Source organism: Pongo abelii, chromosome 8, assembly GCF_028885655.2.
Source record: "Pongo abelii isolate AG06213 chromosome 8, NHGRI_mPonAbe1-v2.0_pri, whole genome shotgun sequence".
Taxonomy (NCBI): domain Eukaryota; kingdom Metazoa; phylum Chordata; class Mammalia; order Primates; family Hominidae; genus Pongo; species Pongo abelii.
In genome coordinates, this window is record NC_071993.2 from 66,672,865 (window position 1) to 66,697,551 (window position 24,687).

General features: G+C 43.5%; 1 protein-coding gene and 1 long non-coding RNA gene across 15 annotated transcripts in view; one reads left to right on the plus strand and one right to left on the minus strand.

Moving 5' to 3' along the window:
- The window catches only part of KCNMA1 (potassium calcium-activated channel subfamily M alpha 1), an 838,033-nt gene that overhangs the window by 352,443 nt on the left and 460,903 nt on the right, over positions 1-24,687 (plus strand). The window lies entirely within an intron of this gene.
- Positions 1,006-8,746, minus strand: LOC129048263 (uncharacterized). Of its 3 annotated transcripts, XR_008510467.2 has the most exons (5): positions 7,130-8,746; positions 3,963-4,102; positions 3,356-3,415; positions 2,009-2,094; positions 1,006-1,782 (listed from the first exon to the last, which is right to left on the minus strand). It is a non-coding gene; the product is annotated as an uncharacterized LOC129048263 (long non-coding RNA). The 3 variants fall into 3 exon arrangements; XR_008510465.2 differs by having other exon boundaries at positions 1,006-2,094; XR_008510466.2 differs by lacking the exon at positions 3,356-3,415 and having other exon boundaries at positions 1,006-3,323.

Below are 24,687 nucleotides of genomic sequence, written 5' to 3' on the forward strand. Positions count from 1 at the left end.
TTAGAGGGTCAGGCCCTCTGGGCTTAAAAGAGAAAAAGGAAGAGGGGAATGTCTTGGAGAAGGAGGGGCTAATCACTTGTTAGGTCCTAGGCAGTGTCTTGGTGCCATGTATTAGAAGGGAGGTAGAGGGAGCGGGGAAGTATCAGCCTGTAGATAACATCCTGTTCTAATGGGTGGGTGTGAGAAGGTGGGGGAGATGCTTTGAGACATAATCATATCTCCTACAGACAAGTGAGTGAATCCCACTCTTTACCATGTAGGCTTATCAAAGACCACTAGCAGAAAAAGACTGGTCTAATCCTGAGAGTTTCCTTGGAGGACTTCCTCTTAGTGTAGCCCCACCTAAGGCTCTGGGATGTTGGAGAACAGCTGGAGAGAGAGGACCAGTTCTGTGGCTCTCAGCTAGGTTGCAGGAGTCTTGGGGGTGGGAAGGAGGATTCTCAGCTGATTTTCCCTGCATTTCCTTAACATCCCCCACTGCTTGAAGGAGCTGTTCCACTTGTATCTTTTTCTTATATTGTGCTTTGGCTTAAATATTTATTTGGAAAAAGTCCTCAAGAACTAAAACCTTTCTTTGTATCTTGAATCAGATCATTTGCAAGTTCCCTCTGACTGTAAGCTGATTTTGTGACTTGGTGTTCCCGAGACCCCCAGTCCACTTCATCTCATCTTTGATTTTTAAGCCATTCTGTCTTTCTTAAGCTGACATTTGAATTCCTAGGTGGTTCTTTCTGCATTTCACCAGCTTACAGTTGTGACTCATCCTCCTCATGTTGTTTTAAGTCATGAAGAGAATCTGAATCCAGCAGGAAAACTGAGAGCCATCTTCATAACAGTGAAAGTTTCTGGAATCTATAAAACATCAATTTGTATATAGAAACTGAAGTTTAAGAAAGACAAGCGTTTCTCTTAAGTTAAATTATTGCATCTCATGGGAAATTTAATTTTTTAAATAAATCACATATTTCAATAAAGCAGAAAGCTTTGCTAGATACACAGTGAAGATGTTTGCTTTAAAAATGGTTCTTTATTCAGCTAGAGAGGAACCAGGGGAATACAGGAAGATAAAAAGTGCTGAATGGAATATACAAGACAGGGTTTTGAAATCAAGGCTAAATTAATCATCTCTCCTTTTCAGTGGGCTATATCTAAGCAGAGGCTGGCAGATCCTCTCTGACTATCAGATTTGACTCTGTTATTCTCTACCAGAGGATGCTACCAGAATGACTGTCCCAGGGTCCATGGGTGCCAGGATCTGTTAACTGATGGAAATCTTCACCTGAGGGAGTGCATGTATCTTCAGGGATCTCTTTCATGCAAGTGAGACAACTATGGTTCAAGCTGCTTAAGAACCAAAAAAATGGGGATGGGAATTTGATGGCTTGGGTAACTGAAAAGCTTAGGGTTAGGCTTCTCTTCAGGCTTAGCTGATTCCAGGCACTCAAATTATGTCCTTCAGTCTCTTGCTGTCACTGGTTCACTCCATTTCTTTTTCCATCTCTTACCTCTGCTTTCCTCTGTGTTGGTTTTATACTTGGGCAGCCTTCTTTTATGTGGATTTCCATAACAGAATCAAATGCATATCATATTGGCTTCTTACCCTTGGCTTTCAATAGAAAGATAGATTCTCTTTTGTATATAGACATACAGTAGTTCCAGCGAAAGTCCTAGAACTCACTCTCATTGGATCAGGTTGGTTGGCATGTTGCTTCTGAACCAATCACCACAGCCAGGAAGATAGGTCTCATAGTCTTACTGAGCAAACCTGGGTGGATATCACTCCTGGAGGTGGAAGGTGGAGGCGGGGGCATTCTTAAAACAGAGGGATTGAGAGTGGGGAATAGGGCATACCAGAAGGGGCAATGAATGCTAGTCAGGTAAAGATAATAGCTATCCACTATGATATGTTTTGGTTGGGTAGATTTGAGGGACCAGACCTGGGGTGACCCATGTTTTCCCAGCAGATCCCATTGGGTGATTTCTTCCTGTTTGATTTCCTGCAAGGTACCTCAGTTGTTGGCGTGATCCTCCTGCCATCTTGCTCCTGGATGTTGAAAGGCCACACGGTGTCTAATTTACCAACACAGACCTGATCTAGAAGGCAAAGACAAGTTCTATGCCCACACTTTTCCAACTGTAGAGTTAAGAAGTTATTTCTATCCTCCAGGCTTAATTTTTGGCTATCAATATTGAGCTAAAGACTATTGAAGATTTACAAAATTATGTATCAATTTAATTTTACTATAATGAAACACATTTTAATGAAATTCCTGTAGCTTCCGTTATTGATATTTTTCACAACAGTCCTCTGAGATATACAATTAGCCCTATTTTATAGGAGAGAAAACAGGGTCAGAATGGTAGAGAACTTGTTAAAGGCCATGCAACCTGGAGAATCCAGCATCTATGTGCTTGTGCTGGGTTTGATGCATATAGGGATGAATAAGACATTGTCTGCCCTTGAGTTGTATGTAATTGCTCTGTGTTTATAGTTACATAAAAGAATGAGTAATATGCCTCTATGGAAATAAAACAGAAGGAAGTGATTAATTTTACATAAATGTAGTCTAGGAGACAGAAGGGACATTAGAGATGGGTCTTGATGAGTGAGTAGGAGTTTCTCACGTGGATATTGTGTACAGGGAATCTGTTTTTTCACTGAGTAATGAGTGAGTTTTCTATGAGATGGAGCTGCCAGTTTCAGGAAATGTAATGTCACCCTTGACTGTGCTTTCTCCTTTTACCAGAAGGATGGCCACAGAGATCTACATTCATATTAGTTTAGGTGCTTTCATTTGCAAAGACTAGAACTCCTAACACAAATAGGCTTAAATAATAAAGGGGATGTATTGTCTTATCTAATTGAAAAGCACAGAATTAGGGCTGACTTAAGGCCAAACTTGATCTGTTGGCTCAACAATATCACCAAGGATCTGGCTTCTTTCCATCTCTCCGTTCTGTCTTATGCTATCTTTCATATCCTTTGGTGTCTTTATCAAAGGCTGGCACCTTTTAGGCCCTAATATGACTGAAGGAGCTCCTGGGGCTAGATGCTTCCTTCTTCATGCCCAACAGGAAGGAAATGGCATCGTTTCCAGGCACTCTCAGCAAGACCTGAGAGTCACTCTGATTGGACTGGCTTAGGTCACATGCCCATCCCTGAACCCATCACTGCTGCCATGGGACAGAGAACATTGATAAAGTTGATTTCCCTGAAGCCACATGGATCCCCAAATGGAATTTTGCAGACTGATGGAAGGAGGAAGTGGACAACGATGCTGTATTAGTCCATTTTCACACTGCTGATAAAGACATACCTGAGACTGAGAAGAAAAAGAGGTTTAATTGGACTTACAGTTCCACATGGCTGGGGAGGCCTCAGAATCACAGTGGGAGGTGAAAGGCACTTCTTTATCTGATAGCAGCAAGATAAAAATGAGGGGGATGCAGAAGTGGAAACCCCTGATAAAACCATCAGATCTCGAGATTTATTTGCTACCACGAGAACAGTATGGGGGAAACCACCCTGTGACTCAAATTATCTCCCATGGGATCCCTCCCACAATACATGGGAATTATGGGAATACAATTCAAGATGAGATTTGGGTGGGGACACAGAGCCAAACCATATCAAATGCTCAGAAGGCATTTGTTTTGGTAAGGCATCAAAGAAATGTTTACCAGAGCACCGAAGTTTGCATAGTCTCTCTTTTTTGGGCAGTAAAGGTTCTATATAGCTCCAAGACATAATCTTTGATGCTCAGTCTGTGACAACTCAAATTCTAGGCCTTTCCTTGGATAATTCAGCCACTGAACTACCTTTTGCTTCCCTCTGTAGTCTCTTCTTAGTTAGTACTCTGGACAAACTTGCTTTGACTTTGTCCAAAGACACCCATTCTTTATTAGTATATGATGAATTTTGTGGACAGAGAAGAGTGCTATGGGCATGATGGCATACTTACCACACAGAATGATCTAGAACTTTGCAGCAACTAATGTCCTAGGCCTTTTCCAGAGCTGCTTTCTTCAAAGGGGACAACAGACTTGATGCCGCATTTTCTAAAGCTCTTCCCAACCTCCAAAACAGCTTCTTTTCTTTCTGCTGAGGAAGCGAAATTTACTTTCAGTCCTCAAATGGTAAAAAAAAAAAGGGGGAGCCTCCCCAGATGTCTCACACTGATAGGAGGAAGAAATATCCAAAGCCATTAGCCAGTGGTGACAAACAGTGTGTGAATTATAACGGATGCAGGGTGGCTGGAGAAAAGACTGAGTGGTTGGAGACAGGCAGGCAGGCCTGAGTTTCAAATCCTTACCCTGTCACTTTCAGCACTTTGGGATGCTGAGGCAGGCAGGTCACGAAGTCAAGAGATCGAGACCATCATGCCATCATGGCCGACATGGTGAAACCCTGTCTCTACTAAAAATACAAAAATTAACTGGGTGTGGTGGCATGCACCTGTAGTCCCAGCTACTTGGGAGGTTGAGGCAGGAGAATCGCTTGAACCCAGGAGGTGGAGGTTGCAGTTAGCCAAGATCGCACCACTGCACTCCAGCCTGGGTGACAGAACAAGACTCCATCCCCACCCCTCCCAAAAAAAAAAAGAGGCAGGATGCCATGGAGTTGAAGAAAACAGGCCCTGTAGCCAGGCTGCCTGAGTCTGAATCCTGGCTCTACTGTTCACCAACTGTGCCTGCGTTCATGTCCCAGCTCTTCCATTGACTAAGCCTAGATCAAGAAATAATCACTGAGTTCTAATCTGTCATTCAGGTAATTGCGCTCTTATGTTTCCTTTTGTCATTTGGCCTTCCAACTTAGTTGGGATGATGGTGGCTATCACTTTACCTCTTTGGCCTCAGTTGTTTCATCTGTAAAATATTGATACAAGTAATGTCCACATTATAGGTTGTTGTAAGGATTAACCCTCATTTAACTAATTTAAAAGTTTTATGCATTATATGTATATATATATTATATATACCTTCATATATATTGAAAACACTTGTAACAGCATCTAGTAAGCGCGAATGACGTGGATAGATAGATATATCTTATAGAGTTGCTGTAAGCCATAGAGACTTTGCATATATATTGTCTGGCAATAGCAGACACTGAATAAATCTTAGCCATTATTAATAATTATTATGTTGATTGAACTATTTAATAATAATGTGATTCATCTAAATAGAGCTTTTTAGTTTCTGGAGTTCTTGCTGCCAATATGATCCTTCTTGAGCCCTACAACCACTCAGTGATGGGGCTCCTATTCCTCTGTCCAGGGGCTCTCAGGGAAGGGTTGGATGCCTTTCCAGGGTCTCCTGGCCAGGTGGTCATTAGCAGGACCAGGGTGTGAACCATAGTGAGGAGCTTCCAAGTCCAGGGCTTGTTCCACATCCTCTCTTCCCCCATTCTAAAGGCCTCCCAGCCATTTCTCACAGCCTTATTTGAAATGCCTGTGCTTCTCATCTGTAATATCCTGATTGTCCCATTAATCTTCCTTAAGCTTCATGAAAAATACAAGGGGCTGGATCAGGAAATAGTCACCAAGTTCTAATTTTGAATTCAGGGGATTGTCTTCCATGGACGTGAAGAGACTGATGTTTCCCATTTGGCCTTTGCCTTTCTGACTAAGTCGGGGAGAGCTGTCACTTTCTGAATTATCAACCAGTTTACAAGGTGGCATCTATATTTTGCCTCTAATGTGTCTGTACTTTTGTTGCTTCTCTATCTTCATATCATCCTCTCCCTAGTAGATGTTCTATAGTACTGCCCAGAGGGAGTGGTAAGAAATTTCTTTTGATAAAACCTTAAAAGCTTAAAACTTCCAGTCACTTCCTTTTGCATATTCCTTAGACCCTGACCATAGGCCAGTGCTCACTACAGAAGGAGCAGTGTTTGTTTTGTTAACACACACACACACACCATACTCCAAGGTCCTAAATTTTAGACTTAGTTCACTGTTTTATATGGTAGCCACTAGACACGAGTGGTTGTTTAAATTTAAATGAAATTGCAGGTTCAGTTTCTCTTTGCATTAGCCACATTTTTGAGTACTCAGTAGCCACGTGTGGTTAGTGGCTACCATATTGGGCAGCACAGATAGAGAACATTTCCATCAATCACAAAGTCATATGGGACAACATTTACCATAAAGGGGAAAGGGAGCGGGAATGGGCACATGAGTGTAGTGTTCGGTTAAGTAGCATCACAGGACAACAGATGTGAAGTAGTCCTCTTAATCTCTGCATGTATTTCCTCTGTGATTTCCAAGGACCACTAACCAGGAGAAATAAGAAACTGTTGTTTTCTGATCCAACCCCAGCATGCAATGAAAGTAGGATATTTTTCATTGTATAGAGAACCGTCAATGTGTATTTTGTTATCTGATTTGAACCCTGCACGTGGACAGCACATTTCACGTGTTTTAGCCCGTTGGTGGCTGGCACAGGTGTGGCCAGAAAGCCAGCATAGGATCTTGTTTGTGTTTAAGAGAGAAGTTCAGGGAGACTATTCAGGCACATTGTCTGACAAGTCTAGCACTGGTCAAACGCTCATAAATATTCCTGTACAATCTGAACTCGAAATGTTCTTGTTGTGGACACCTTTGGTGAGCCAGTCTACTTGAGGACAATCCAGTCTACTAGTTCAGCTTCACAAAGCATGCACTAGAAACAATTAGAAGAACAGGGTTGCTTTTAAAGCTATCAGGATGGTGTTTGCTGTTGTTTTGTTGTTAAATATCAATGGGTTACTCAATGGCAATAGATCTAAAGAGATGAACATTGTTACATGAATATTGCAAGAAATCCGTGGATCTCTTGGGGACCCTCCAGACCTAGTTTTGAGAATTACTCATATAAACAATTTGCAGGGTCTAATTCATATACTCAGACTAGGGTTCTGAATTCTTTTCCCCATTGGGAGGAAGGAAAAAAGAGGATAACCATTGGTTATCTGGGGTAATAAGAAAGCAAGGGGCGGACTACAGCTGTCCTGAGATCTGAGATCTGAGTGACAGAGCCTAGTTCAGGGGAGGGCTGACATGCTGCTGAAATGGGCTTATCCAGCCACACTCAGAGCTCTAGTGAGTATCAGGGTCATTGTGTTCTAAATCATCTGTGGCCAGCTTACCAAACAGGCTGGAGTCTGGCAGAGAATATCTATAGAATTTTCCACAAATCAGAAATTTTGGTCTTCCAGAAGGATAAGCTTCCCCAAATATCCTGGTAGTCTTGAGTTAACTGTGGCTTCCTGGGAGTTTCTGTCCTTGGTAAGGGTCACATTTTCATTGTCCCTTGACCTTTAGTCTTCTCAGAGTTGACTGGTAACATTAAAATGAGCATGTCTTCACTTCTGTCACTTATGAAGCTCTTAAAAAATTTATAATACTCTAAACATATCACAGTAATAAAAGCAATCATATCTCTTTACATTGTTGCAGTCTTTTGGATAAAGTCCCCTGAAAGCATTGTCCTGGTGGTTTTCAAACTTTTTTCTTTGATCTTTCAGAATCTTTGTTCAAATGACATCTTGGCTAGACTCCAACATATAGCACAGATAAAAATGGAGTTGTGACTGCAGGGAGAGAAAGGGTGGAGCCCAGCTCACTGGACCTCTGCCTCTACCCCCAAACCACCCCCTAGCCTTTGAGTCAACCACTGAGTCACCGGTGAGCAATCCCTGTGGTTGCCCAGAGCATCATCCCACTAAGTCCTCATAATCACCAGGCATGATTGTGAGGTCATCACAGTGACTTGGTGTGCCCCTGGAGGTAGGAAGGCAGCTGAAGAGGGGAGAGAGACACCCCCCCACCCCCATATGAGGATGGTCTGTGATGATATGCATGCAGGGGAAGGGACTTATCCAAGGTCCCTGATAGGTAGGGACTGGAATTTTGGCAGTGTCTTTTCTAGAGTAGAACAAATTTATCAGTTGAATTTGCTGTAGTTCTCTGAAGGTTTCTTTGGCCACATTAGAATTTTTGAGCCCTGGCATCCATGTAGGTCAACTTCAAAATGGCTGTGTGCTCCACTCAGAGATTCTGCTGTGAAGACCGGCAGGAGATTTTTTAGCCTATTTTGAACTCCAAGTGTTCCAGTTCCTCTTGCTTTCCAGAGGTGTGAGCACCTGGAAGCCCCTGCTCTGGTCTACACCCCAGGCTCAAGATTCATCCTGCTCACTCAGCCACTCATGCTGTCACCAGAGATAAAACTAGAAGTGTCAGCAGGTACATTTGATTCTCGCACAAGAAATAGTTACCCTCCAAAGACTTGTTCATTCTTGTGCCTGTAAAGTGTGGTGTGCACTGTGCATCAGTATTCTTGCCTATGAAATGGGCGTATAGGCTGGGCACAGTGGATCATGCTTATAATCCCAGCACTTCGGGAGGCCGTGGCTGGTGGATCACCTGAGGTGAGGAGTTTGTGACCGGCCTGGCCAACATGGTAAAACCCCATCTCTATTAAAAATACAAAAATTAGCTGGGTGTGGTGGCAGGTGCCTGTAGTCCCAGCTACTTGGGAGGCTGAAGCAGGAGAATTGCTTGAGCCTGGGAGGCAGAGGTTGCGGTGAGCTGAGCTGAGATTGCACCACTATACTCCAGGCTGGGTGACAGATCGAGACTCCATCTGAAAAAAAAAAAAAAAAAGAAATGGGCATATAAATAGATCTACATAAGACTCACTGGAAGTTTAGAGCTCTTTAAAAAAATGGACAACAACAAGTTTTTCCAAATAAATGTTGATTCTGGGCCTGAAAAGTTTGAGTGGCTGGCTTCTCAGAGACAGTTACTGCTATCCATGCTCTTTAAAGTTCCATCGCTCTTATTCTAAGCTTGAAATCAAAGAAACCAAAGCTGTGGTTTCTTGTCTGACCTTGGCTAATGATTTTCTGATTGACTCTAGATGCAAAAGAACTGCTGGTAAGTTTCTTATAGGGGAAAAAAGATGATGGGGAGAAAAGGAACTGAGTTCATTTCCTAACCTCAGTTTCCCTGCTTACTCACCCAGTGGGTTGGGAGCCACTTGCTGGGTCTGAGTTTCCATAATCACCATAGAAATGGAAGTGACATTATCCTTTTGCTCAGTCAATGGGAGGATGGAGAAATGTCTTAGTCTGTTTGGCCTGCTATAACAAGATACCATAAACTCGGGGGGCTGATAAGCACATTTATTTCTCACAGCTCTGGAGGCTGGAAAGTTCAAGGTCAAGACACCAGCAGATTTGGTGTCTGGTGAGGGCCTGCTGTCTGGTTCATAGATGGCACTTTCTTGCTGTGTTCTCACATGGTGGAAGGGGCAAGGCAGCTCTCTGGAGGCTCTTTTATGAGGGCATGAATCTCATTCATGAGAGCTCTGTCTCCATGACATTATCACCTCCCAAAGGCTCCATCTCTTAATATAATTACATTGGTGATGAGGTTTCAATGTATGAATTGGGGGTGGGCAGGCATAAACATTCAGACCATAGCAAGGAGAATTCAGGGATTGCATTAAGAAAGTAAGTTGCTGAGCAAAGGGACTCATCTTCAAAGTCCAATACAATCTTTATAATCTTATGAAAAGCTTTCCTGGCTTTAGAATTAGCTCCAAGGAATTTGGCACTAGATTTTAGATTTGCTCAGAGAAAGAGTGTGAGAGGGAGAGGGATGTGGCTTTTGTGAGGAATTCCAGCACCTTTCTTTGCAAAGATAGGCCCTAAAGAACAGTGGCAGCCTATCCTCAGGACAGAAGCACTTAATTTTGTCTAATTGTGTCAATTTCTAGGAGTCATTGGGAAATTCAGCAGCTAATGAAGATGGCCCTGTTCTGTCAGGTCCCTACTGGAATATTTAAAATTCTGTTTTTCATACTTATCAGCTAAAAGAATTACAGAAATATATTTCTGGATCCCGTGGGGAATAAGAGCAGAAATATACAAACCTTCTTCTTTCAAGATGGATCCCAGAAGCCCAGGTGAATGTCACAGTTGTGTTAAAGACTATTGATTCCAGCAGGTTCTGGGCTGGGTCTCAGCTTCCCAGGACTGTTTCAGGCTGACCTCCTTTCCCTGGTTCCATCTTTTTTTGGGACTTCTGTGGGCCTTCATTCAGCATGTGGCTTGCGGGTGTCCAGGTCTGCAGGCATACACACCTCTCCTGATCTGAATCAGAGAACAAAAGATATAGGATCGAGGACAATGGGCTCTCCACTTTTGCTTTCTCTTTTCTTTTAGTTTTTACTTTGTGTTTCCAACAGCCAATGGAAGGCTGTTCTATTTAGAGTAAATGACTCAGGCTTGGTACATCTCGAATCGTATGTCAGAGCACACTGTTGCCCCTCAAAGCTTGGGAAAGGCTGCATACTCTATCTCCCTCTTGATGGTTTCCTCGTATTTATATGTTAAAGACCATGGATGTCCTGTAGTAAAGGGGTTAGCGTGCCTCTGTTTATCCCAGTGATTCTAGTGAAACTAAAATGCTTGTTTCTGTGGGGCACAGTCCAGATGTGTTGTTCACTTGGATTGACCAATCCTTTCAATAAAGTTTGGCTGCAACCATGTGAATCACAAGTTTTCAGCATTTAGTTTTGTGACCTTGAGCAAGTCACCTAATCATTACATGCCTCAGTTTCCTCATCTATAAAAGGGGATAATAAAAAGCATCTACTTCATAGGGTTGCATTGAGGATTAAGTGCTTTAATTAAGGTTTTACTATAGTTTCTGAAATATAACATATCCTATATATGGTAGCTATTATTATGTTAGTATCCATTATTATTTGCTGAAAGCTTTTAACACTGTGCTGAGTGTTGGTACTGTCTTCTTATCATGTCATAGAGCATGGGGTAGTATAAGAATCCTACCTTAGGTCAAAGGTCGCAAAGCCCTATTGCTTTATTCCCAATAGTCTTACAGGGAAGATGCAGTTGTCCTTGTCTTATGGAGGAAGGAGGTGAAGCACACCTGAGCAGTAAAGAGGCCCCAGGTCACACAGCACGTACAGCAGTCAAACCCTGGCCTCTGGCTGCAAGCCTGCCATCCCCAAGCGTCTCTCTAAATCTGCTTGTCAACCAGCCTCAGACAGGGGCCCATAGACACGAACCTCATCTCAGTGTTGGTAGGAGGCACCTTCCACTTGGATTCTCTTCATATGGTTAAGACAGTCCTGAGTTCCAATCCTAAGTTCACTCATCTCTACCTCCTTGCCTTTGTGCAGGTTACTTAGCTTTTCTGACCATAAGTCTTCTCTGTTGTAACATAGGGATGGTAACACCCATTTCTTATGCATACAGTGACGCTTAATGACATAACGTAGGTGGGTTCATGCACAAGGCCTGGTATATGATGAGTGCTGGTAAATCTTAGCTCCCAATGACACTGTATCAGGCTTTCTGCTAGGGTGCTTTACGCAAATGATCTCATGTAATCCTCACAACACATCAGGATATTGGTACTCTTCATTTTACAGATGGGGAAACTGAGGCTCTGTGGGATTAAGGGACTCACCCAAGGTCATAAAGCCAGATTGTGACATTGAGATTCAAACCTTGGCAACCTTACTTTCTGGAAACACTTTCCCCCTTCCTCTTCTTTAGACCCACATGCAGGCTGCTTGCAGACTCTGTGCTTGGCCATGTTTCTTGGTCAGCAGGGCAGTCAGGCAATGGGCATTTTAATCATGTTTATGCTGGACAGAGCTGTCCCTTGAGCTTGAGGACAATGTTCTTGAACCAGAAGAATATGGCAGAAGTCTAATGCCATTTCACCAGGACAGATGCATCAAATGCAGTCTTGGGTCCGGTAATTCTGCCACAGATGGTGGCCCATTGATATGTGCATGCTTGGCTGGGGTCAGAGTCTATGCCAATGTCACAGGACACAGCAACCCCAATGAGTCTGTTTAATTATTTAACAGTCAAGGTGACCAGAAGAGACACTTTCCAACAGGACACAATGAGGAGATACCCAGCAAGTCTTCTAACTGATTGGGGGAAGAAACCCAGTGTATTACAGGAAAATGAGAGAGTGCATTTGAATTTGTTTCTAATCTGAATTTTCCATATAAACTCTAGTTAGCAGTTTCAAAACTGTGGACTCACTTCAGCCTAAGGGACAAAAACAAAACAAATGACCCGAGGTACCAGCTGCAAGATGCTGGAATAGGAGGGAGGGAGGGAAGGCCAGTGAGAGGGCAAGATTATTAATATGCTTTTCTTACTAAACTGGCTTTCAGAATCAAGGGGAAGAACCAAGGTGGGTTGTTAAGGGAGTACTGATTTAGATGTGCTGAGCAGTTGAAATGTTTTTGTTTCTCAAACATGAAAGCACTTGGCTTTGCATGATTGGGTTTTAAATTGCTCAGCAAAGCATCACTTGGGGCTAACCTGAGTCTGTGAAGTTCCACAATTCAGGAAGGGTGGTTACTGCAGCACTCTTGTGTTTCAGCGTTCGTCATGAAGACTAGCATAGATTCCACTGTTCAATTAAAGCAACGTTTACCATGATATTCCTATTTTCCATGATGCAGGGTCCTGGGAAGCATCCCTTTCAGGAAGGGAGTATGTATTCGAGGTCAGTCAGTACATGAACGTGTCTGAGACTTGGATGGCTCAAGGGGATAGAGCTAGGTGTTACCTGGCAGTCGCAAAAGTGAGAGATGATGACAAGGCCAAGGTAGGTAGGAGAATGGGGATCCCTCATTCATTTATCCCATCATTATTTATTGAGCACCAACTGTGTCGCAGGCATTGTTCAAGGTTCAAGCACAAAGCTGTGTTCAATGGGTTCAGGTAGAAACATGCACAGTTACATCACAACAGAGTAAACCATGGGAACTGCATGGTGCAGAGTAGGGGGTATTTGCATGGCAGTTGAAGACCTGTGTCAGATGCTGATGCTTCTATAATAACCCAACTTGGTTCTTCTCCGCTTTTAGAGCCAATTAATTAGGAAAAACACTTTCTTCCTTCCCTGTCTGCCATTCTATGTTGGCATTTGTCCCTTGGGTTGATGGGCAGACACAGGTATGAAACCCATAACTTCATCTCTCTGGGATTCAGTTTCTGGGCAGAGTGGGCAAAGGAGGCCAGGGTCTTCTAGACCCACTAAGTCAGAAGAATCTCCTTCTGATCTTTGGTTTAATTTTTCTTTTGAAGCTACTCAGTCCATGATTTCAGATTAGGGAGGCACCACCTGGCAAAGGGGGAGCCTGACAATGCAGGACAGTTCTAAGTACCAGGCTTGGGACCGATGCTATGGAGAGATGGTAGATGGGACTACCCTCAACTGAATAATGTGTGAAGAGAATTTAAGACCATGCCTGACACATAGAGGGTCCAGTGAAAGTTGAGAGCAAATAACCCTAGGAAAGAAGGCAGGAAACCCAAGGAAGCCATTCATTTATTTATTATTCATTCAGTCAACAAATATTTCTTAAATATTTATATCAAAAAAACATGGAACCTCTAGCCAAACTCCCTGGGTTCAAATCCTGGCTGTTTTACAATATCTGTATAACCTTGAGCAAGTTACTTAATTATTCTCCTGTGCCTCCATTTCTTCATTTGTAACATGAGACTAATCAAAAAGAATAAATGGAGATTGTTATGAAGACTAACACGTGATTGTTATTAGTATCTTTTTGTTCATTTATTTAGCTGTGTCCTTAGTCTGTTGCTTGATTGGTGTGGTGTTGGGGATGTGGCCAACGGAGACAGGCAAGGTCTCTGTCTTTACCCACCTTATATTACAGTAGAAGAGTTAGATTATAAAAAAATAATAAATCAATAAATAATACTTTAAGGTAGTGATGAGTGCTATGCATGAAACAACAGAAGATGATTGTGGAGTGAGTGATTACTACGGGTGAGGTCCAATGATAGAGAGGACCAGTGACGAGGGAAGACAGTCAGTCTACACAAAGATCATCCTATTGAAAAATATGAAATATGCAAGTCTTTGGAATTTACCCAAAAAAAAAAAAATAGAGAAAGCATTTCTTGAGTTTCCAAGAGAGGCAAGCAGGATGAGCCACCAAAAATAAGTACGGTTAAATAAAGATTGATTCTGGGACCAAATAAGCTTCAAGATAATTATTTCTCATGGTAGTGAATCAGTATGGCTCACAAATGAATTCATCTTTTCATGTTTTCAGTACCCAAGGTCCTCGATGGATGGATTAATCCTCCTTTTCACCTCGCTTCCTTCACCTGATCCCTCACCTCTCAATGAATTGAAATTAAGGGCCATTCATTTGGAAAAACCTATTAACTCCCTGCTTGTCGACAGCTTACTTTCTACTCAGCCTGGCTGGGTTCCACCTCTTAGCTCGTGAGCCCTCACGCAACTCTGCTGTCTCCATTAGTGTCCCTTGTGGGCTGGTGGCCGAGGCAGTTAGGCTTATGAATATTCCAGTTGCTCCTGTAAATTTCCAGCTTCCACTGTTAGGCAGGACATGAGGCGCTAAGAGATGTGCATCACTTCTGGGCTGGGGCAGGGGATGCCCGTGTGTGGTGGTGCAGTCGCTGTCTTCCCTGATGGCACTGAAGAGACTGTGGCTTCCAGGGTTGCAGTGCAAGATGGCGGAGCTTCTGATGCCTAGGCCCACGAGTGGGCAGGTGGAGCAGAGCCCAGGCTGCCTTTGTCTTCATAGGTCTCTAACTTCTTGGCTTCTCAATAGCCTCAATGACTGGTTCCTTCCTGTATTTGGTAGGTGATTGGAAACCTCTTAACACATGAATTATTCAGTCTTGGCTAGGCCTTCTCCTAAACATTTGTCTCTGGTTCTTAAAGTTACCTTTTCCTCCTCTCTAAAATAACTTCCTTACCTTTTCTTGCCATGGACACTATGACCTCCTGGTTTTATTTTCTTGATTGTATTTGGCATTCTCTGAAATTGTCTTATTTGTACATTTATATGGGATTTGTGTCTCCTCGCTAGAATATAACTCTTATCTATTTATACTCCACTGTATCCTCAGTGCCTACAGCAGTATCTGGTCGAAAGGGGTGCCTGATAAAAATGTGAACGAAATGAATGCCAATAGCCAGGAAAGCACCTCAACCCCCTCCCCTCTGCCACCCCCTTTATCAGGGCTGGGCTGTGTCAGCTCATTGAGGCAGTAGGGAGTATGGTTAGGATGATGGACTGCCCGGGCTCAAACACAACTTCCTACCTGTGTGATCTTAGATAAATTCACCTCTCTGTGCCTCAATTTCTTTATCTATATAATCAGGACAATGGCAATACCTATCACATGGATTGTTTTTCAGATTAAATGAGTTAATATACATAAGGTCCTCAGAAAATTATCTGATTCATAGTAGGGGCCATGGAGGTATTACCATTGCCAACAGTTACTGCGGAAGCAAAGGGCCTGTCCTCTATCTGGTAACTCCCCGACGCCCTTCAGTCTCTTGAGAACCTGGCCTTAATGCTCACCTGGGGTACCCTGGGATCCATTCAGCAAGAAGGTTCAGCCACACCAAGCCCTGTTCCTTAAGCTCAGGAGACATAAATCCACAAAGCCTACAGGACAGATCCCTGAGGAAAGTGGCTATTCTGGATGGGGCCAGAAGGTTCTTTCTCAAGGTCAAAGCTCTCGGAGACCTGATGAGGCCCTGCCCCTCAAGCTTCTGTCCTTTCCACAGCCCTGCAGCATTATTTCCATAATGTTATTAAAAACCAATGTGTGCTGGCCAGATGAGTGACACTTCCCAGTGATAGGGCTCGGCTCTGCTCCTCCAGGCATGGAGAACTTGTTCAATTATGTGCCACCCCATGATGGGCCCAATCACAGTACACACATTAGCTTCTGATTATACCCTTGTTGAGTTTCTCTTGACAGGAAGGAAATGAATTTACCTCGTGTCACCTCTGTAGTTTGCAAGCAGGCTTGGCTTCTGATAATAGCACCTTTCATGTTTTGTAAGACCAAGGAGAAGCATTCGTGTGGTGGCCAGTCCTTGGTGACCCTTTGTCTCAGCCTGGAGGTGAGCTTGAGCCGACTCTTCATGGAAGTGTTTACTCCTGGGGCTCGTAGGAATCTGGCTGGGGGTTGGGTGGTCAGCTGTCCCATAAGGTTGTGGGCCTTGGCCACTGCAGCATGCACATCCGTGAATCCACACTCTTATGGTATCGAGGCCTTGGGCAAATGACTGAATTTCCCTTGACCTTGCCTTCCATCTGTAAAATGGGGACAATGATAGTAATTATCTCACAGGGTACGCATCAGATTTAATGAGCTAATAGATGCAAAGCACTTCTATGTGCCTGGCATATAATAAATGCTACATTGTGTTTTTATCATTAAAATTATCTTAATATTATTTTGCTGTTGCTGTTATTATTGCTGTTGTTATTGCTTGGATTGGAACATGTCTTTGCCATTTATAACTGTGTGACCTTGAACATATCACTTAACCCCCATGTGCCATGACATTTGTAAAACGGGCAAAGAGGAGTCTGTTCCTTGGTGCAGCTGCAAGGATGTCAGTGGGTTGGCACAGGAAAGGCCTTTGAAGCAGCATCAGTGCAGGGCAATTGTTGTGGGTTATTGTTGGTGTCTTGCCTCCCTCACCAGAGGGATCATTTGGGTGCTGTGGAGGCAGAGGGGTCTGTCTACGGTGGGTTAGGATTATGCACATAGGTCTTGCTTTCCATTTGGGACAGTAAGCATCTGAGAGAAGAGTTTGTCCCTGACTATACCAAATTCCAAGTTCTGCCAAGGAATCCTGGGGCAGGCGAGAAAGGGAGGCAGGAATGGAGCCAGTGGTGGGCCCAGCGTTTCCTTCCAAAGCTTTTAGACTCACCTGCTAAAGCCAGTCATGAAGTGGACAGGAGGCAGGGCAGCAGGCCCCTCTCTCACTACCCCCTTCACCAGCCCCAACCTTCAGCAACTTTTCCTGGCAGGAGACCACGTCACCGTCCCCTCCCCTTCCCATCACAGGCATTTCAGAACACGAGGGGATCTGGGGGACCCACATCTAAGGAACTGTGACTGAGAGCCTGAGAAGGGCTTTCTCTTGACCTGGGAGAGGGAAAATTAGGCAAATTGCTGTGTTTCTCCACTGTAAACCTGAATGGGAATGAGGGAGGAGGGAGAAAAAGCCAGACAAAAATGGAGACACATGCAGAGACATGGAGAAACAGAGAAAGGAGAAGGAAAGAGCTAGAGAGATAAAGAAATGAGAAAACACTGAGAAATAATTGGGAAATGAGACAGACAAGCTCATAGAAGGACTTAGACCCAGAAAGGGAAAGTGGAAAATTGTCTTGACAGCTAACACGTATTGAGAAGGTAGTATGTGCCAGGCACTGAGATTAGTGTGTGACATCTCTCATTTAATCTTTCCAACAATTCTATGAGATAAGTGCTGTTGTCAACTTCATTTTACAGTGAAAACAATGGACATACACAACGGTGAAGTGTCTAAGATCACACAGCTTTTGTGGAGGAGTTAGGACTAGAATCCAGGTCAATTTGACTGCAAAGGCCATGTGCTTAACCTCCTGCAGAGAGGCCATGACCCTGGGACCTAAAGCATGGCAGAGCATCTCCGAGTCTCCCTGAACCCTGGGCATTGAGAAGCACTAGTCATTCTGTTTTGTAGTACAGATGTGTTTATAAAGAGACTCCAGGGAAGTCAGATGGGTAAGGATTATGCCTGTCACCCTTTTTTTTTTTTTTGCATTTTTTAAATTATACTTTAAGTTCTAGGGTACATGTGCACAACGTGCAGGTTTGTCACATATGTATACATGTGCCATGTTGGTGTGCTGCACCCATTAACTCATCATTTACATTAGGTATATCTCCTAATGCTATCCCTCCCCCCTCCCCCCCACCCCACGACAGGCCCCAGTGTGTGATGTTCCCCTTCCTGTGTCCAAGTGTTGTCATTGTTCAATTCCCACCTGTGAGTGAGAACATGCAGTGTTTGTTTTTTTTGTGCTTGCGATAATTTGCTGAGAATGATGGTTTCCAGCTTCATCCATGTCCCTGCAAAGGACATGAACTCATCCTTTTTTATGGCTGCATAGTATTCTATGGTGTATATGTGCGCATTTTCTTAATCCAGTCTATCATTGATGGACATTTGGGTTGGTTCCAAGTCTTTGCTATTGTGATTAGTGCCGCAGTAAACATATGTGTGCATGTGTCTTTATAGCAGCATGATTTATAATCCTTTGGGTATATACCCAGTAATGGGATGGCTGGGTCAAATGGTATTTCTAGTTCTAGATCCTTGAAGAATTGCCACACTGTCTTCCACAATGGTGAAACTAGTTTCCAGTCCCACCAACAGTGTAAAAGTGTTCCTATTTCTCCACATCCTCTCCAGCACCTGTTGTTTCCTGACTTTTTAATGATCGCCATTCTAACTGGTGTGAGATGGTATCTCATTGTGGTTTTGATTTGCGTTTCTCTGATGGCCAGTGATGGTGAGCATTTTTTCATGTGTCTGTGCCTGTCACTCTTGACTTCTGTGTTAGTTAGGATTCCTTGGGCTGCATGTAACAGAGAGAAAAGCATTTTTTCCTACAAGTGGAAGTCTAGATGTAGGGGTTTCTGGCACTAGTGCTGCTGCTACATCATGTCAAGGTTAGTGTCTGTAGGATGTTAGGATTCCCTTGGCTTTTCACTCATTGCTACAAGACAGATGGAGAGTTTCAGACTTTGGGTCCATTTCAAGTAGAAAGAAAAGGGGGAAGGGCAATATCAGGTTAAGCTGTTCCCTCCTGCTTTTTATCAGGCATCTTCCCCTGCAGAATATGTGGCGTGGCCACCCATAGCTGCAAGGGAGGCTGGAAGGTGATTATTCAGCTTTCCGTCTTCGAGGACAGGCAAGGTTGGACTCCACCTTGGGTGAGCCAAACTGCAGTGTCTGCCACCTTCCAACAAACCAGCCTAAGCCCAAACCCACCAGTAACCCTCCCCTAGTGGAGGGAAACATTTAGTTCTCTTGGGAGTTGCAGGCAGGTCTTTGACTTGAGGCACCATTCTGAGTCAAGTTGGGTGGTGGGGAGGTGGGGTGAGGCAGGTGTGCCTAGCTCTGCTTCCCCATGGTGTTGCTGGGGGTAGGTACAAACACAGTCACGTCTGCTGTGTCTGGAAAACCAAGACTGGAGTCTCTCAGCTCTCCAGTGCATGCTTTCCCTGTAGCCAATTGCAAGGCTCACATCCCAGGAAAGGCAACAGATTAGATGAGCGCAGGAGCAGAGAGGCTGGGAATGCGGTGGAGGAGGGAGAAATGTGGGTTTGGCAGAATTTTCTAAAATATCACTTTATTGATTTGGAAGAGACACAAGAGAGGAAATATAAGAGACAAGTGATAAGAGGCTCAGCCGAGATGGGCATGGAAGAGCCTGCTTTTTTTTTTTTTTCCTTTATTGCACACCTATGGAGCTTTTCTAAGGATTAAAAAAACACTTCCTTACCCCTTCTCCATGAGATTTTAATACCGCAGATACACTGTATATCTGTGTGTGTACTCTGTATGTATCTGTGTTTATACGTAAAGGATGTTTTTTCACTTTTCAATGTCTGCCATCCTGGAGGAGACTTTGCCCCCATTGAGAATACATGCATGAGACACATCTCTAGAGATACATCTGGGCTTACTGTGGGAGAAGATCTGGTCCCACTTTGTCAAACTGTCTTGTAGACAAAGGGAATTTAGAAGAGTCTTACATTTCTTGAGCACCTGTTATGTACTTGGCGCCAAGACAGGGGCTTTAGGTCTGACAACTCACCTGATGCCCAGTGGCAGTTCTGAGTGGTCAGAGCAGGGGCCTCATTTCACAAATGACATCCTCAAGATTTAGGGGTTCCCCACTCCTTTGAAGAGATCTAACCTGCCCAGATGAACAAGCTAGCACTATTCTGATGACAGGGCCTGGTTGAGTGTCAGATGGGTTCAGAGCTCGTAGGATGAGCACAGAACAGGCTGGAGTCTGTAGTGGTCCTCCCTGGAGGAGATGGGGTGTGAACTGAGCTCTGCAGGACAGACATGCAGAGATGAGAAGGGGAGGCAGCACCTGCTGGAGAAGAGCAGGAGCAGAGGCTTAGGGTCTGTAAGGGCCTCTGGCTGCAGGGGAGGATTTTTGCTGAGAGCTGAGAGAGATGGAGGCAGAGCCATCCTGAGCAAAGAGAAGAAGCCCCACCCTGGTGTGTTTATTCCTCGGGCCCTGGTTGTGATGTAGTATTGAGCCAGGGATCCAACTCAGCTATAGTTAGCATGATTTCCAGAAGGCACGAGGGCGGGAGATGGGGATATAAAAGGCAGGAGTCTGGGGCTCCTCACTCAGAGACTTCTGAAACCTGAGTGGCATTTTCAGCATATCCCTGTGGAGGAAATCTCTGAAAGAAGGTAGCTGAGTCTGTGACCAAAGAGAGGCTAGAGTCCTGTTTCCTTTTCACTCTCAAGAGCCTTCAGGCTCACTCACCCCTTCCCTTACAGATACTTTGCTGGAGCTCCTCCTGACATGATTATATTAGTAAAGAGAGGCGCCAATAACAAATGGCCCCCAAATCTCAGTCGGATTCTGCAACAAAGGTATATTTCTTGCTCGTGCTTCATATTCTGTATAGGTTGTACTGAAACCCCTGCTTCTGGAGCCATTTTTCCCCCAAGATTCTTCATTTTAACATGTCCTTCCATTTGCCATACTGCAGGAAGAAAACATGGAGAACTGTGCACAGCTCCTAAAGTTTCTGCCAAAATGGGACATATGCCACTTCTGCTGATGTTTCATTGGCCAGTGTAGGACCCATGGCTTAGCCTAACTTCAGAGGGTGCAGGGAAATGTAATCCTGCTGCATGCCTAGGTTGTGAAGAGCAGGAAATATTTGTCAACAGCATTAAAAATGACCACAGTGATTATAATAAATGATGTTTCAATATCCAGTTGAAATGATTTTTCTGTTTTTTTTCTTTTTCTTTTTTTTTTTTTGACACAGAGTCTCACTCTGTCACCCAGGCTGGAGTGCAGTGGTGCAATCTTGGCTCAATACAACCTCCGCCTCTCGGGCTCAAGCGATTCTCCTGCCTCAACCTCCTGAGTAGCTGGGATTTCAGGTGTGCAACACCACACCCAGCTAATTTTTGTATTTTTTAGTAGAGAAGGGGTTTCACCATGTTGCCCATGCTGGTCTGGAACTTGACCTCAAATGACCTGCCTGCCTTGGCCTTGGCATTGGGCCTCTCAAAGTGCTGGGATTACAGGTATGAGCCACCATGCCCGGCCTAGTGTTTCTTCTTCCTCTGTAATGCTCTGATGGTGTCTGCATCAGTACTCATATTAAGCTTGGTAAATATTTGTCATCCCATCTAAAGTCAAAACATTAGGGACAAGATCCTGTTGAATGAGGGAGCTACAAATACTTATTGAGGATCCACTCACTGTATACCAGGCACAGTGCTAGGTACATAGAGCAAACTCCCAGTCCTACAAGGTGGTGGATCTAATGATGTGACAGATGACTTGTCTCCAAGTTCTGGAACATCCTGAGCATGTTCTCATCCCAGCACTGACTAGTCCAACTACTTGTTGGTTCTCTAAGTTAGAATTGGGAGATGTGGGAAGCTTCTAGAAAGAGATGACCTGTGACCTAGCACAGGCTCTACCCACAGCAGGAGCACAGTGCATTCTTGACCTTCACAATGCTTTTGACAATGGTTCATTCACCCTCCATCACACTTGTTCCTTTCAGTGGGGCAGATATTGTTAGTCCCATTTTACAGATGGGAAAACAGATTCTAAGAGGTCCATCAGCCTGGTCTGCTTAGTTCTTTGAGGATGAGTGTTCATCTCTCTGGCTGTGTCAGCTGAGCTGGACCTGCCGAATTCAATCTTCCCATCACTCAGCTCCCAGTGCCATCAGTCAAGTGTTCTCAAATTGGTGGAGCTTAAAAATGACAGCCATTTGAAATTGAGTAGAATTTGGTATTATTAAAATAGCATTCTAAATTTTAATCTTGTGCATCGACTTTTTAATAGCTTCTACTTTCACTGAAAATTGTGGGCCATGCTCACAGACATTCAATTTAAATACTGTCAGGCAAGACTGATTTCTCTTCCAACACTGCCAGATTTTTCTTTTTTTTTTTCTTTCTTTGCATTCATCTTCTTTTTTTTTAAGCATTGAGTTAATTTTTCACTACTTGGAAATTTCACAGTGTATTAAACCTCAGAAAAAGAACATATCTTTGTGTACAGCTCTTTTATTCTTTGTCTTCGGTTCTGTAGCCTTCTTTCTAGCCTATCTGTTGGTTAGGGCAGGATCCTCTGTGGAAGCTAGGTAATGGTTAATTTTCTGGGACACATTTTCTCATCACTTCTTCCTTGTCATGATGCTAAACAAGTCTCGTAGTCAATATCAGCACCCTCCCCTGCATGTGTCCTTTCAACACTTAATCTCTCTAGCACTTAAAAAAATATCTGGGAGATGCTGGCCATCTCTGAAGGAGGTTTCTCCCTTGCTGCTGTGTCCATTACTATTTTTTTCCCAACTTCCCCCTGCATCTGCTGTATGCATTACTATTTTTTCCCAACATGTCCCTGCATCTTACCTAGTTTTCTTCATCCTCTCATTCCCATCCCAGCTTCTCACCTTGAACCAAGATTGGTGGAGTGGAAATGGAGGGCAAGGTTGATGAAGAGGAGGGACAAGGGGTGATACGAAGTGAGGAGCATGGGTCTTGGAGTCAGACCTGACTGGGCTTGAATTTCTTCCTTTGCCAATTGCTAACTGTGTGACCCTGGAAAAGTTACTTAACCTCATAGAGTCTTGGTTTTCTCACTTGTAAAATGAGGTTAGTGGTACCTGTCACACAGGGTTATCATATGGATCCAACGAGAAAGGGTACATAAAGTGTGATGCTGAGTGCTGTGGTTAATGGCATCATAGCCAACTGGCCACTCTTTCCTCTCCTCCACTCTGCAATTTCTGTACCCCAGCCCAGCAGTTCTCAGGTCTAGATACACATTAGAATCACCTAGGAGCCTTTAAAAAAGGTGCAAATGTCCCTAGGCCTCACTCTAGGCCAATTAAATCAGAATCTGAGAGTGTATGCTTGTGGCATCTTTACTTTTAAAATTTTCTCTAGGTGAGTCTGATGCATGCTAGGGTTGAGAACAACTCTAAGTCCCCAGGGTTGCCTAAAGCCCAAATACACTTTTCTTTTAAGATCAGAGGAATCTTATTTTAGTGCTTGTGGGCAGATCTCTCATTAGTGATGGAATGGGATTTAACCTTCCTTGGCTGTGCCTAGGAGAAAGAGAAGAAGAGGCGGTGTGGAACAGGGACTCTCAGTGGGTAAGCCTAGGGTTTCCCTTTGTTTTCATCTTGGGACACCTATGTACCCCTGCAACTATATCGCTTGTGCTTCCATAAGGATGAGGACGGGAGGAGGAGGAAGATGGGGAAGGAAAGAGCAGGAAAAGGAGGGAAGGGGAGAGGCTTTTCTCATGGGACCTTCTCCATACTCCTCTGCCCGCTGAGATGTTCCCCTCCTCTGTACTCTGAAAATCCTTTAGTCTAACCCTGAGGGTCCAATATGTGGCCAGTAGCCGCATATGGCTGTTAGACACTTGAATATGGCTAGCCTGAATTGAGATGTGCTGTGTCATACATGTTCCAAAACTAAGTAAGAAAAATAATCTCATTAATAAAACTTTAAAAATATTGGATATATGTTGAAATTATAATATATTACAAATATTGGGTTATGCAAAATAGTATCAAAATTAACTTTACTTGTTTATTTTTCATTTTTTAATATGAGTAATAGACAAATTTAAATTAGCTATATAGCTCTCATTATATTTCTGTTGCACAGAACTGGTTCAACCCGTTGTTTGATACTGAGTGTATGTTTCATGTGTAAATATGTCTCAACCCTTGCATTAGATGGGCAGTTTGAGAACAGAGACCTCAGCATCCATTCATTTTCTGTCCCCCAAACACCTATTTTCAAAATGCCTTGTACTCAGCAGGCAGTTGGTAAATGTTTTCTGTAATTGTGAATGATAACAGTGATGGTAGTGATGATTGTGGTAATGAAGAAGATGATGATGTAATAAAGCTCAAATGGTATATTGGGGCCAAATTACAAAGATTTTTGTAAGAAAACAGTGCAAGATGGAATGGTTACATTTTTAAGAACAAGTGCCCTCAAATACACCTTAATTTTTGATTAATTTACATATATAAAGACCCTTGATACACAGAACAAAAACATCTTCCATCATTTCTATTTAGAGATAGAGTGATTCTTAAAGAGTCTTACAATGAACTCCCCCACAAAATGCTCAGTGAACTCTTGCTAGGGAGCAGTTCTAGGTGGTGGGAGTAGAGCAGTGAGCGAATGAGATAAAAATCCATGCCCTTTGGACCTTACACAGCATGTGAAAATAAACACATTTCCAAGTAAAGTGCTTACATGTCTGATAGCATAATAAGCAGCCTGGTGGAAAATCAAACAAGGCAAAGGAAAGGAAGTGTGGGTGGGGCAGGCGGGGAGCATGTGAAGAAGGTGAACAAATCTATGCAGGCTTACTTGATCTTATTGTTTCAGTAATTCAGCTAATATGTTTCTTTATTCATTTATTCACTCAACAATTGCATATACTGAAATCCTATTATGTCCTTCAAGCCATGGTGAGACAAGGAAGTGGGTTTCACCTCCCAAGGAGCGCACAGCTTAC